Raw genomic sequence first — 12,602 nt, 5'->3', positions numbered from 1 at the left:
CACACAGAACAATAACAATATTTACTGCTCTAATAGACATTCTTAGATAATTTAAATATTTTTTAAGAACCACCCCAAACCCATTATAAGGTGGCAGTTCAGCAGGAAAAGAAAACAAACCCACACAGAAATTTGTATGTTAGCATGGATGTTACCTATTACTTTGATACTGTTTGACTATGTGACCTGTTATGAGCAATTTAATCTCTGTAAATTGCGTATTTTTGATCAATCAAATTAAGAATTTGTATCCAATCTCAATGCCTTACTTCCATGGTTGAAGTCTTAAAATATGCTAATGGGAAATCTTCCTTTCTCTCCAAGATAGAATCAGCCAAAAATCTCAGATTTCATTCACACATACAGTGTTTTCAGACATTTTTGGTCCCAGCTGTAAAATTTTATTAAATTGTAGGGGAAAGTATAAAGTAGAATTAAAGGAACCTCTTTTCACAGTTTGTCTTTGGAAAAATCAGTGTCTTCTGGCAATATGCTCAGTCACTCTGGGATTTAGTTCATGGAATTAAATAGGATTTACTATTTATTCAAGGAGGCCTAGTGGTGCAGTAGTTAGGTGTTCAGCTGTTAACTTTACCCTAAAGGGCAGCTTTTCTCTGTCCTTTAGTGTTGTTATGCATCAGAATTATCTCTATGGTAATAGTTTAATATTTATTCAGGCTTCTGCTAAAAATATACAACTAACCTTACAGAAATTGTAAATCAGGACTCAAGAATCAGACACTAAGAACATAATTTACAGTAATCAAGTAGTTATTTCTACCACAAATGTAGTCGATCTGGTTCCAATAAAGAACATCAGGTGAGATCTATATGTAAAGTCATCATTTGTGTCTCCTTTAAAAAGGTTTTTGCAATGAATAAATCACTGTAAATACAAAATGTGATCATTCTCTTTCCAGCTTCATTTCTACCACCAAGCCTTTCTTTTCCAACTATTATTCTTTTTTCACTGTTTTCAACTTTTTGCATCATAGTCACTAATTATCATTAACTAATCTTGAGTACACATATGGTCTATATTTGGACTTCAAGCTTTGGTAAATTTCTTCCTCTTTGGTTTTAGATGTAGGAGCGCATATTTGAAAAATAGTCAGGTTAACAGGTCTTCCTTGAACACATATGGGTATTATCCGATCACTTATAACACTGTATTTCAGGATAGGACTTGAAATTGACTTTTTACAATAAATGAAACACCAACCTTTCTTCTTCTGTTTTTTCATTCTCAGCATAGTATAATACCATGTGATTATCTGATTCAAAGTGGCCAAAGTTGGTCTACCTCATCTCACTAATACTTAGTTGTTGATGATCAGGCATTCCATTTCATTTTTAACAATTTCCAGTTTTCCAGCATTCAAGTTATGTACCTTTTTGTTTTTCCTCATCTCAACTGAATCCCAATCTTGGCTTTATTACTACACTGCTATAACTATCCTCATTCCTATAATGTTTATAGGGTTTCAAAGGTCTACTTTTTTTAAGAAGTGGATGGTAAAACCTGCTATCTAGTCTGTCTTAATATGGGAACTCTACTAAAACCTGTCCACCATGAGTAACCCTCATGGCATTTTATACACCAACGGCATAGCTTTCAGTATCACAGCAAGCCCAGGTTATCTAGTACACCAAACTGACAGACGAGTGCTGCACCACTTAGCACAATGTTCTCCCCAAACACAACAAACTGCCAATCAACAGTCCAAGCTAGGCTAGGGCAGACTGTGGGTCAGATCACCAATTATTCATATGCAAGTTCAAACTGAGGCTGGAGAAAATGAAAATAAGTCCACAGGGACGAAGATATGATATTTAGTCAATTCTATCTGAATTTCAAGGTCATCTTAAGAGTAGATTGGAGGCATTGGACACCAATGAGTTGTGGGATGATATTAAGGATATATTCCATAAAAAAAAGCAAAAGATAATAACAGACAGAGGATAAAAGAAAAACCTAAAATGGATGTTAGAAGAGACTCTAAAATTGCATTGGAATATTGAGAAGCCAAAGCAAAGACAAAGCATGATGAAGTAAAAGAGCTGAACAGAAGATTTTAAAGGGCAGCATAAGAAGACATACTATATAATGGAATGTGCAGAGATCAACTGCAGAATAAAAAGGGAAGAACTCATTCTGCATTTGTCAAGCTTAAAGAATTGAAAAACAAATTTAAACCTCAAGTAATACTGAAAGATGCTATGAAAACATTTAAAAAAAGTAATACACAAAATCACTGTACCAAAAAATAACTGATTGACGCTGAAAAATTTCAAGAAGTTCCATATGAACAGGAGCCAGTGGTAATAAAGGAGGGAGTGGGAGCTGCATTGAAAGTACTGGCCAAAATAAGGCACCAGGAATCAATGGGATACTAATTGGTTAGTTTCAATTAACAGATGCACCCTTGGATAGGCTCACCAGTCTATGCCAAGAAATGTGGAGGACAGTGGTCTGGCCAATCTAATTGGAAGAGGTTCATATTTATTCCCATTCCCAAGAAAGGTGATCCAATAGAATATGAAAACTATGTAACAATATAATTAATACCAAATACAAGCAAAATACTCTGAAGATCATTCAAAATCAGCTAGAACAGTACATAGATATGGAACTTCCAGAAGTTTAAGCAGGATTTAGAAGAGGCTGTGGCACTAGGAATAGCATTGCTGATGTCAGATGGACCCTTGCTGAAAATAACAATACCAGAAGAATATCTATTCACATTTTATTGACTATGTAAAGGTGTTTATCTGTGTTAATCATAGCAAGTTGTACTGAAATTTTGAAGAATTGGAGTCAAAGAACAATTAATTGTGCTCATGTGAAACCTATACCTGGACTAGAAGGCTGTTGTGCAAATAGAACAGGGGGCACTGCATGGTTTAAAATTAAGAAGGGCATGTGTCATGGTTGTATTATCTCTTCATATCTGTTTAGTCTGTATGCTGAGCAAACTATTCAAGGACTCTATGAAGAAGAACATGGCATCAGGATTGGAAGGTGACTCATCAATAACCTGCATTACACAGATTATACAACCTTCTTTGCTGAAAGTAAGGAAGATTGTAAGCACATGTTGAAGAAGATCAAGGAATGTAGCCTTCGGTATGGATTGCATCTCAACATCAAGTGATCAAAGATTCTTACCACTGAACTGATAGGCAAAATCATTATGATGATGAGAAGGGATTGAAACTGTCAACAACCTCATCTTACTTGGATCCACAATTAACACACTTGGTAAGGAAATAAGGAAATGCATTGCAACAGGAAAGTCTGAAGTTAGGGATGTCTCTAAATTATTGAGGAGTAACGATAACAGTTTGAAGTCTAAGATGCATCTGATTCAGTCCATGGTCTTTCCAAATACTTCTTATGCATCTAAGAGAAAGACAATGCATAAGGATTTCAGAAGAAGACTTGATGCTTTTGAGCTATGGTGTTGCAGAAGAGCACTGAACATCCCATAGATAGCCAAGAGAATAGACAAATATGTCTTGGAGAGGGTATAGCCAGAGTGCTGTCTGGAGGCAACAATGATGAGACTTTGCCTCACATACTTTATGCATGCTGTCAGGAGGGGCTATTCCTTGGAGAGGGACATGATGCTTGGAAGCGTGAAAAGTTGGCGAAGGAGACGAAGACCCTCAACTACATAGACTGACATGGTGACTGCCACAATGGGCTCTAATCTGTCAGGAAGTGTGAAGATGGCACAGGATAGGACAGGATTCTGATCCGTTGTTCATAGGGTTGCTGTCAATCATACTTACTCAATTTGATGGCACTTAACAACTCAACAGCAACAAGTAGTTATTCAATGGTTCTGATAGATTTCTTAGTGAGACTCAAAGTAGAAATTAAGGCAGAGACTTGGATGAGATGGAAGAGCTCCAAGGATCAATGAACAGGATATGACACAGTCATGGGATTTATCATTGTAAAATTAATCCAATGGAAAGTTAGATACCAATTAATGAAGGATGTAGGTGCTAACTGTCCAATGTATTCACTAGATAAGCATCATCATTGAGATAATATTTTTTTCCATTTTGAAACTAAACTAGTGGAGGGAAAGGGTTTTTATCTAATCTCTTCCTTGCTGTATCTTTAGCTTTTGGAATACAGTCTATCTACTTATTATACCATAAATATTGGTTGAATAAATGAAGAGGTAACTTGTAAATATGACTTGAATAATAACTCATAGGCCTAGTAAGTGTGTCCATTTGCTAAGTCATTAAATCTTTGAAGCTCCATTCCTACATCTTTGAAATGGAAATAATTATTTTGAAAGGAACATTTAACGTGTATATATTTATGAAGAAAAAACCCTTCAAAATACTTTTCCCTATACAGCATAGGAAAAAGTCTAATTTGGCACACTCAACTTATAAAAGTGAAAAAAAAAAAAAACCAAACTGGTGCAAATACCATTCAAACATCCATAGTTCAGGACAACAGGAATATTAGAAAAATATTATTAAGATTTCAGAAGTCAAGCAGAAGGCTCTTGTGTCTTCTACCATTCCCTATGTCTTGAATACTTTCATCTGCAACACAATAGAAAATTATTTATTTGCATTACTGTGACATCAGGAGGAAACCATCATCACTTCATGTGCTTTTACAGTGCCCACTGGGTTAACCAAGACTAACAAGGCAAGGAGGCCTTCAGCAAAACATTCCATTCCAATTGTATCATTTACGTAAGCTTGTGTTCTGGTTTATTTTCAAGCTTAGTGCACAAATAATGATAAGATTTAGAAGTCCTGTAAACTGAGGCTGATTTTTCTGTCATTTAACCACTCATTGAAGAGCGTGTGTGTTTTTTAATAACCAAAATGTTCTGCAGATTTATCTAGGAATTTCCTTAAATTGTACTATCTCCAAAATCCTTGTTCCAACATATGTATATTTCTAAGGTTTGAGGGATCATGCTGAGTTTTCTTTTTCAAGGATTTTTGAAATTTGATAATCCAATATTTCTCATCCACTGGCTGACATACATAGTAGTTCTGACCTTTAGAATTTCCCAAAGTTTTAATCTTGATGGAATTAGACTGTTACACCATTCTCCCTTTGACTGGTAGTTTCAAACCACTAACCTTTTAATTAACAGATGAGATCTTCAACTGAGGTTGCTGACCAGTTCTGATTTGGAAAGAAAGTTTCTCAGAAATATACCTTCAGATTCTAAACATGGAACTGAGGTTAAGGTGTCTCATGGAGAGAAGCTAGTGGAGCAGACCTATGGTCTCTAGATGTTGAGACTTAGAACAAGTCAAGTGGATTATAAAATTGAATTTACAGATAGAGTGCAGCCACAGTGCTGATGCTGGTCTCTGACTGTGCTGCACACCAGCACCATCAAGGACAGTTACAATTTTAAATGGGGAAGGCACATGCAGAAAAGATTGCCACCAGGCTCTGAGATACCTGCAAGGGTGGCTCCATAGAGATGCCTGGTTTACTTTCTTTTCCTCTCACTTCAGATAGAGAGAATGCAGCAACCAGGGGAAGCTCTGGTCTCTGGCTATGCTGAACACCAACACCACTGAGAACAATTATAAACCTCCCAAGAGGCAGGTGCAGGCACGAAAGAGTCCAATCCAGATACAAGAGCACAAAGAGGGCAGATTCATAGAGGCACCTGGCTCTGCCTGTAACCTAGACCCTGGATAGAGGGATTTCAGCAGTCAGGGAGAAACTGGTCTCAGGTTATCAAGGACACTTACTCTAGGCACCAAGGACAAAAAACTTCAGAAAAGACAGGCAATACTTTGGAGATATTTCCACAGAGCTGTTCTGCAGAATGAAAAGAGTTGAAGGACTTCAGGAAAGGCAAACTTTCCCACTGCACAAGTCAAGAAAAGACCCCTGGTATGAGTTGACCTTCCCCAAAGAGGGAACACTTTAAGTATGCAATTAATCAACAACAACATCATAAAGATAAAAAACTGTCAATGACAGATGTAGACATAAGGGAAACAGCCTAACACAAACCAATGAAAACTTCATACAATGTCAAGAAAGTTAGCAGACAGTTTCAAACATTCTGAAAAGGCAAATTAAGCTTTTTGAGCATTTTGCAGACCCACAGAGACCGGAACACAGAAGAAACATGATGTGGCATTTTGAAGGTGCAAATTACAGTGGAAAGAATGGATGCCATAAATAAAGCCCAAAGATGGGTGATTTTAATCTGCGACCCTCAGGGCTGGTTCAAATTATGGTTTTTGTTTTGTTTTGCTTTGTTTGTCAAACGTTCTTTTAAGTGGGATACCACTGGTCTGTCCACTTGCTGTACAGGGGTAACTTATGGTTGCTGTGAAGCTAAACACTGTGACACTTATGTATCAAATGCAATAATGGTTACCCATGGTGGACAGTGTTTGGTGGAGCTTCAAAATTAAAACAAGCTTGGAAGCAGGAGTGGCATCCACTTCCAAAATGGCTTGTCTCCAAAAACTCTATGAATAGTGCTCAGGTCTTTAATACCTAGGGTCGCTATGAGTTGTCTACAACTCGACGTCTCCTAACAACAACAACAACAACCCTAGAGATAGGGAACTAGAAGAAATATATTGATGCAGAATTATATGAATAGCTTTGGGGAAAGGTGCAAGTGATGGAAGAAAGAATGGAAGTCAATAAAGTGAATACTCCAGAGGCAGAGATCCAGAAGAAACATATAGACATGGAGGAAGATGAACAATTATTGAAGAAATTGCAGAAGATGAAAGAAAGAACTGATTGTGGAACCAAGGAATATCTATTGTCATTGTTGTTAGATTTTGTCTAGCTGAGTACGACTCACCAACCCTATGACCAGCCATCCTGAAACCTGCCCTACTAGCTTCATCTCTGAGACACTAGAGACCATTGCTGAAGTCACAGTATCAATCCATCTTGCTTGGGATCTTTCTGTCCTTTGCTGACCCTCCATATTTCCAAGGAATATCCTCATCTAGGGATATGTCCAAAGTATTAAAGACGAAGCCTCATCATACTTTTCTCCAGGAATACTTTGGCCATACTTTTTCTAGGACATATCTGTTTGTTCCTTTGGAAGCCCATGGGATATTCAGTACTCTTCTCCAGCACCACAATTCAAAGTCACCACTTATTCTGTCATCCTCATTCATTGTTTAGCTTTGTGATGCATAACAGGTAACTGAGAAGACCATGACCTGAAACAGGTGCACCTAAGTCTTCAAATTAATATCATTGTTCTTCAATATTTTGGAGAGGTCTCTGACAGCAGACTTGCCCAATGCAGTAAGTCTCTTGATGTTCTGACTACTGGTACCAAGGGTATTTATTATTGATCCAAGCAAAATGAAATAATTGACAGCTTCAATCTTTTCTCCATCTATCATAATGTTGATTATTGGGCCTGTGACGAGGATCTTTGTCTTCTTTGTGTTGATATGTAATCCATACTAAAGGTTGTGTTCCTTGATCTTCTGCAGCAGGCATTTCATATTCTCCTCATTTTCAGCAAGCAAAGTTGTGTTATATGCATAATGCAGGTTGTTTATGAGTTTTCCTCCAATCCTGATGCTATACTGTCCTTCATAGAGTCAGGCTTCATGAATTATTTGCTCAGCATACAGACTGAAAAGATATGGAGAAAGGATAAAATCATGACACATACCCTCCCTGATCTTAAACTATGCAGTGTCCCCACACTGTGTTTGCACAGCAGCTTCTTGTTCTAAGTACACATTCCATATAAAAACAATTAAGTGTTCTGGAATTCCCACTATACACAATGTGAGCCATAATTTGGTATGACCCATGCGGTCAAATGTCTTTGCACACTCTATAGTCATGCATAAATATAAATACGGGAGTGCAGGCACATGAACTTATTGAAGACACAAACACAGATATTCTTCAATCATAACCAAATACCTTTCAACACTGGTTTCTGGGGTTTAAATGCTTAGGACCATAGTCTTATGGAACAACTCGGTCAATTTACATAACATAGTTCACAAAAGTCATGATCTTGAAATGAGTAGTATTCAGGATCTGAACAGCACTTATAAATGATCATCTAAGACACAACTGTGAGTCACAACTCACTTGGAGCCAAACTGCAAGAAGGTAACTAAAAGTACAGAGAAACTACTCTTCAAGAGTCACAACTTCTTCTAGTCTGAATTCAGGACTAAATAGTGCCTTGCTACCACCACTGACACCTGTGACTAGGGTCACAAAATTTGTCCCAGAGAGAAGTGGAGGAAAATATGAAGTGTAACTAATTTTTTTTATTGTTAAATACACAAATCCAGGCAAAATACAACAGCAGAGAAGAGAGGACTGCCTGAGACTATCCCTTGAGACTCAAGCTAGAATAGAGCTTTTCCTCTGAGGTCACCTTTTGACCAAATAGCAGAGTGGTACAAATTATAAAGGTAGTACCCATAAAATCATTACAATACAATAGCTGACAGCAGGGAATTCCAGAGGAATTTCTATCTGTATTTCATTGATTATGCAAAGCCATTTGACTGTGTGGATCATAACAAACTGTGGCTGACTCTGAGAAGAATAGGAATCCCAGAACACTTGATCATGCTAATGTGAGGCAGTCGTCAGAACAAATCAAGGAAACACTCCATGGTTCAAAATTGGGAAAAGTGTACACCAGGGATGGGTCCTGTCTCCATACCTTTTCAACCTATATGTAGAACAAAATTATCCCAGATGCTGGGCTCTATGAGAAATGTGGCATCAGGATTGGTGGAAGATCCACCAACAATCTGCGTTATTCAAATGACACAATCCTGCTTGCTGAAATTGGGGAGGACCTGAAGTGCTTGCTGTGGAAGATCAGAGACTGCAGTCTTCAGTACGGATTGAGGATCAATATCAAGAAAACAAAGATTCTCACCACTAGACTAATTGGCAGCATCAGGATGGACAGTGAAGAGATTGAGATTGTTCACAGATTTAGTTTGCTTGGCTCCACAGTCAACACTCTTGGCACCTGCAGTCAGGAAATTAAAAGACATATTACAACGGGAAAGTTTGTTTTCAGGGACCTGTCCAAAGTATTGAAGAACAATGGTGTCACTCTGGAGACTAAGGTGTGCCTGATACAGGCCATGGTCTTTGCAATCAGTTGTTATGCATCCAAGAGTTGAACAATGAGTAAGGAGGATAGAGGAGACTTGATGCCTTTGAGCTGTAGTGTTGGAGAAGAGTATTGAATGTACCAAGGATTGCTAAGAAAACAAACAAACAGGTTTATCTTGGAGAGGATTAAACTGGGCTGCTCCAAGGAGGCAAGGATTCTGAGGCTTCATCTGACATACTGTGGACATTTTGCAAGGAGGGACTGGTCCTTGGAGAGGGATATCATGCTTGGGAGGGTGGAGAGACAGTGTAGGAGGGGAAGACCCTCTATGAGGTGGATTGATTCAGTGACTGGGTTAATCGGGGTGGATTACCCCAATTGGAGACAGTGAGATTGGCACAGGATAGAGCAGAGTTTAGGGCTGTTGTACATAGGGTCACCATGAGTCACAAGTAACTCAATGGCACATAACAACAAACCGTAAGATGAAGAAATGGTTAAAGTTATCAATGATTGCATTTTACTTGAATCTATAATCAATATCCATAATAACAAGAAATAAAATATGTGCTGATTGGGAAAAGTTGCAGTCAAGTACTTTTTAAAGTGCTAAAGAGCAAGGACATCAGTTTAAAAGATGCACCTGATCAAAGTAATGACATTTTCCATTTCTTCCTAAGCATCTAAAATTTGGGAATTAATAGGAAGACAGAAGAATCAATGTCTTTGAATTGTGGTTGAAGAAGAACATTAAAAATCCTATGAACTACCAAAAGAAAATTCGAGTTCGTCTTAGAGAAGTTGTAAACAAGGTATTCCTCAGAGGCAAAGATGCTGAAACTTTTCACATACTTCAGACTTTCATGAGGAACCAATCTGGGGAAAAGCATCATACTGGGAAAAGTAGGGGGCCAGAAGAAGAAAGGAAGACCCTCCCAAAAGATGGACTGACACAGTGACTGTCACAATGGACTTAAGAGATCATGAGGGTGGCACAGGATAGGATACAGTTTAGCTCTGTTGTTCATAGGGTCTCTGTGAATCATAGTTGAATTGATATCTAACAACAAGAGGAAAAACTCATAAAAATCAGCACCCAAATAGGTTACGTTTTGGACTGTACACTGAAAGTTTAACAGTTTGATCTCACCAGGTCCTTCACAACATAATTGCAAACCAATCTCAACCGACTAAGATTTACAACCTTGGAAATTCAGTGGGAGATTACAAGTGAGAATTGAAGCACCCATAGTGGGTTTCGTTTCAGTTTGTGATTTATGTGAACAAAAAGATGAATGCTTTCTCAGATGAGAAGGTAAAGGGACAGGGGAACTTGAGTACTGAAAAGGGAATAAACCATAACCAAATATTGATACACTGTGATCAATGTAATCTATAACGTTTAATAACTTGTGTTTGTTGTTATTGTTATATGCCTTCAAGTTGTCTGTGACTCATAGCGACCCTATGTACAGCAACTCTGAATCCTGCCCTGTCCTAAGTCAGTCTCACTGATTCTGACACACCAACCTCCATGGTCCCAGTTACTCTATCAATTCATCTCATATCCATTGTCTTCTTTTCCTGTGCTGTCCCTCCATCTTTCTGAGCATGATGTCCTTCTCCAAGGACCGGTCCATTCTGGCCACGTGCCCAAAGTATGTGAGACAGAGCTTTAAAATTTTAGTCTCCAAGGAGAAACTTGGTTTCACCTTCATGACAGACCTATTTGTTTTCTCTGCAGTCCATGGTATGTTCAAGACGCTTCCCCAGCACCACAAGAATAATTGGCCATCCACTTCTTAAATGTATCAGGTTTCACAAACTCTATATACAATAATTTGTGTAGAATCTATAAAATAGAATCTACTTTTTCATGTAAGACTTAATTAAAAACTAAATATTATTTCCATAAACATAGAATTGTATTTTATCACCAGAATCTAGAAACGGGCATGGAACAGAACACTCAACATGGTCAACAGCATGGTGTTTAGTACCTTGTGTCTAGGATGATGAGACAATAAATTTAAGTTCTTAAGAGTTCACATAATTTGTGACACATTGTTATATAAGTCCTAGGAAATGCCTACATTATTTTAAAAAAATTTAAAAAATTGATTGTTCCATATACTTTGAAAAACAAATATGCTAAATGTATAAGTTATAAACTTTAATTGGGGAATAATTTGTAATAATTTAATCTTGGAAACTTCATTATACAGATACAATCAGAATTATAATTATACTAAAATACATTTAAGTAGATCATATTGATGAAACTGTGCCATTAAAAACAATTACTATCACTATTATGAAAGTATTTTTTACTCAATCCATGAATTTCAGAACACATTCTTTTATCAATAGTTTTCTTGATATTAGTTCTAAACTTTCTGCATAAAAGAGTAGTTTTATAAAATTTTAAAGAACAATTATAGGAAAAAAGCAATTGTAGGGCTGTATTCCAACATGACGGTACATAACAACAATTCTATAAATGCCTAGTTTTAACTTTTCTAGACCTTGAAAACTTTGCTTTGAATTAGGATTTGGATCTGAAAAGTCACAATAATATTCTTGGTCCTTACCACTTTAAAGCATTACCACTTTACTATTTTTTATCTGTTTTGTTTCACAAACATAGCAAAGTAAGTAACTGGACTAAAAATGCCTAAAAAAATAGAATGATAGCTTGACTGCTATTATATCACATCATGTATATTTTAATTACTTGAATAAACATATATGTTGGTAATGAGTGATGGTGACTAGAAATTTATCCTCTATGCTACTCCAATTAGTGGTAGGCAAAAAAGCTCTAGAGAGTTTCAATTTCTGGTTAAGAGTTGAACACTTCTTAAAGAAGCATAGAGCATTAATATTTGTGTTTCCTTTTTCTCCTTATTCACTGTATGGGAAATAATCTACAATCTGTGTCATGAAAGTACATTCAATACTGGGTAATAAGTAATTTGAACATCAAGCATCTGAGCATGTATCAACTTTTTTCATCATATTTCAAGATACGTATATTCTTGGATCAAGTAATTGAGTCCTGGAAGCAATCTGGATTTCAATAAGTTTCAGTGGAATTATGTAAACAGCTGGAAGCTCTTGAAATTAAATAGATAATGATATTTCTACAAGAGCTTCATACTGCTTAAAGGCTTCCTTTAACTATTCACTTCATTACAAGTGCCATGCTGTTGTCATAGCAACTTTGGAGAAGGTCATGATGAATGGAAAACTGAATTGGTGATGACCTAAAGAGATAATTTAATAATGACTGCAGTGATGCCTGCTGGGAAGACAATGTCAAAAATCATGGGACTGTGCTAATTCTCCACAAACTCCATATGGTAGGCTTATTTGGGGGTTAATCTTCTCAAGCTACTACCAAATATATTTAAATGCAAACTCCTTTCCTTCATTCCATTACTGCCTACAGTTATGTCATGAAGAATACGTTTCAGACTTGTTGTTGTT

The 12,602-nt window shown here is 37.0% G+C and overlaps 1 protein-coding gene across 1 annotated transcript in view; it reads left to right on the top strand.

Moving 5' to 3' along the window:
* LOC102862017 (mitochondrial fission 1 protein-like) overlaps positions 1-12,602 on the top strand; it is a 28,153-nt gene that overhangs the window by 889 nt on the left and 14,662 nt on the right. The window lies entirely within an intron of this gene.

Source organism: Elephantulus edwardii, unplaced genomic scaffold (genome assembly GCF_000299155.1).
Source record: "Elephantulus edwardii isolate Elephantulus edwardi_28Jun2011 unplaced genomic scaffold, EleEdw1.0 scaffold00065, whole genome shotgun sequence".
NCBI lineage: Eukaryota > Metazoa > Chordata > Mammalia > Macroscelidea > Macroscelididae > Elephantulus > Elephantulus edwardii.
The sequence above is the reverse complement of the archived record's forward strand: the minus strand, read 5'-3'. Positions and strand labels throughout refer to the sequence as shown.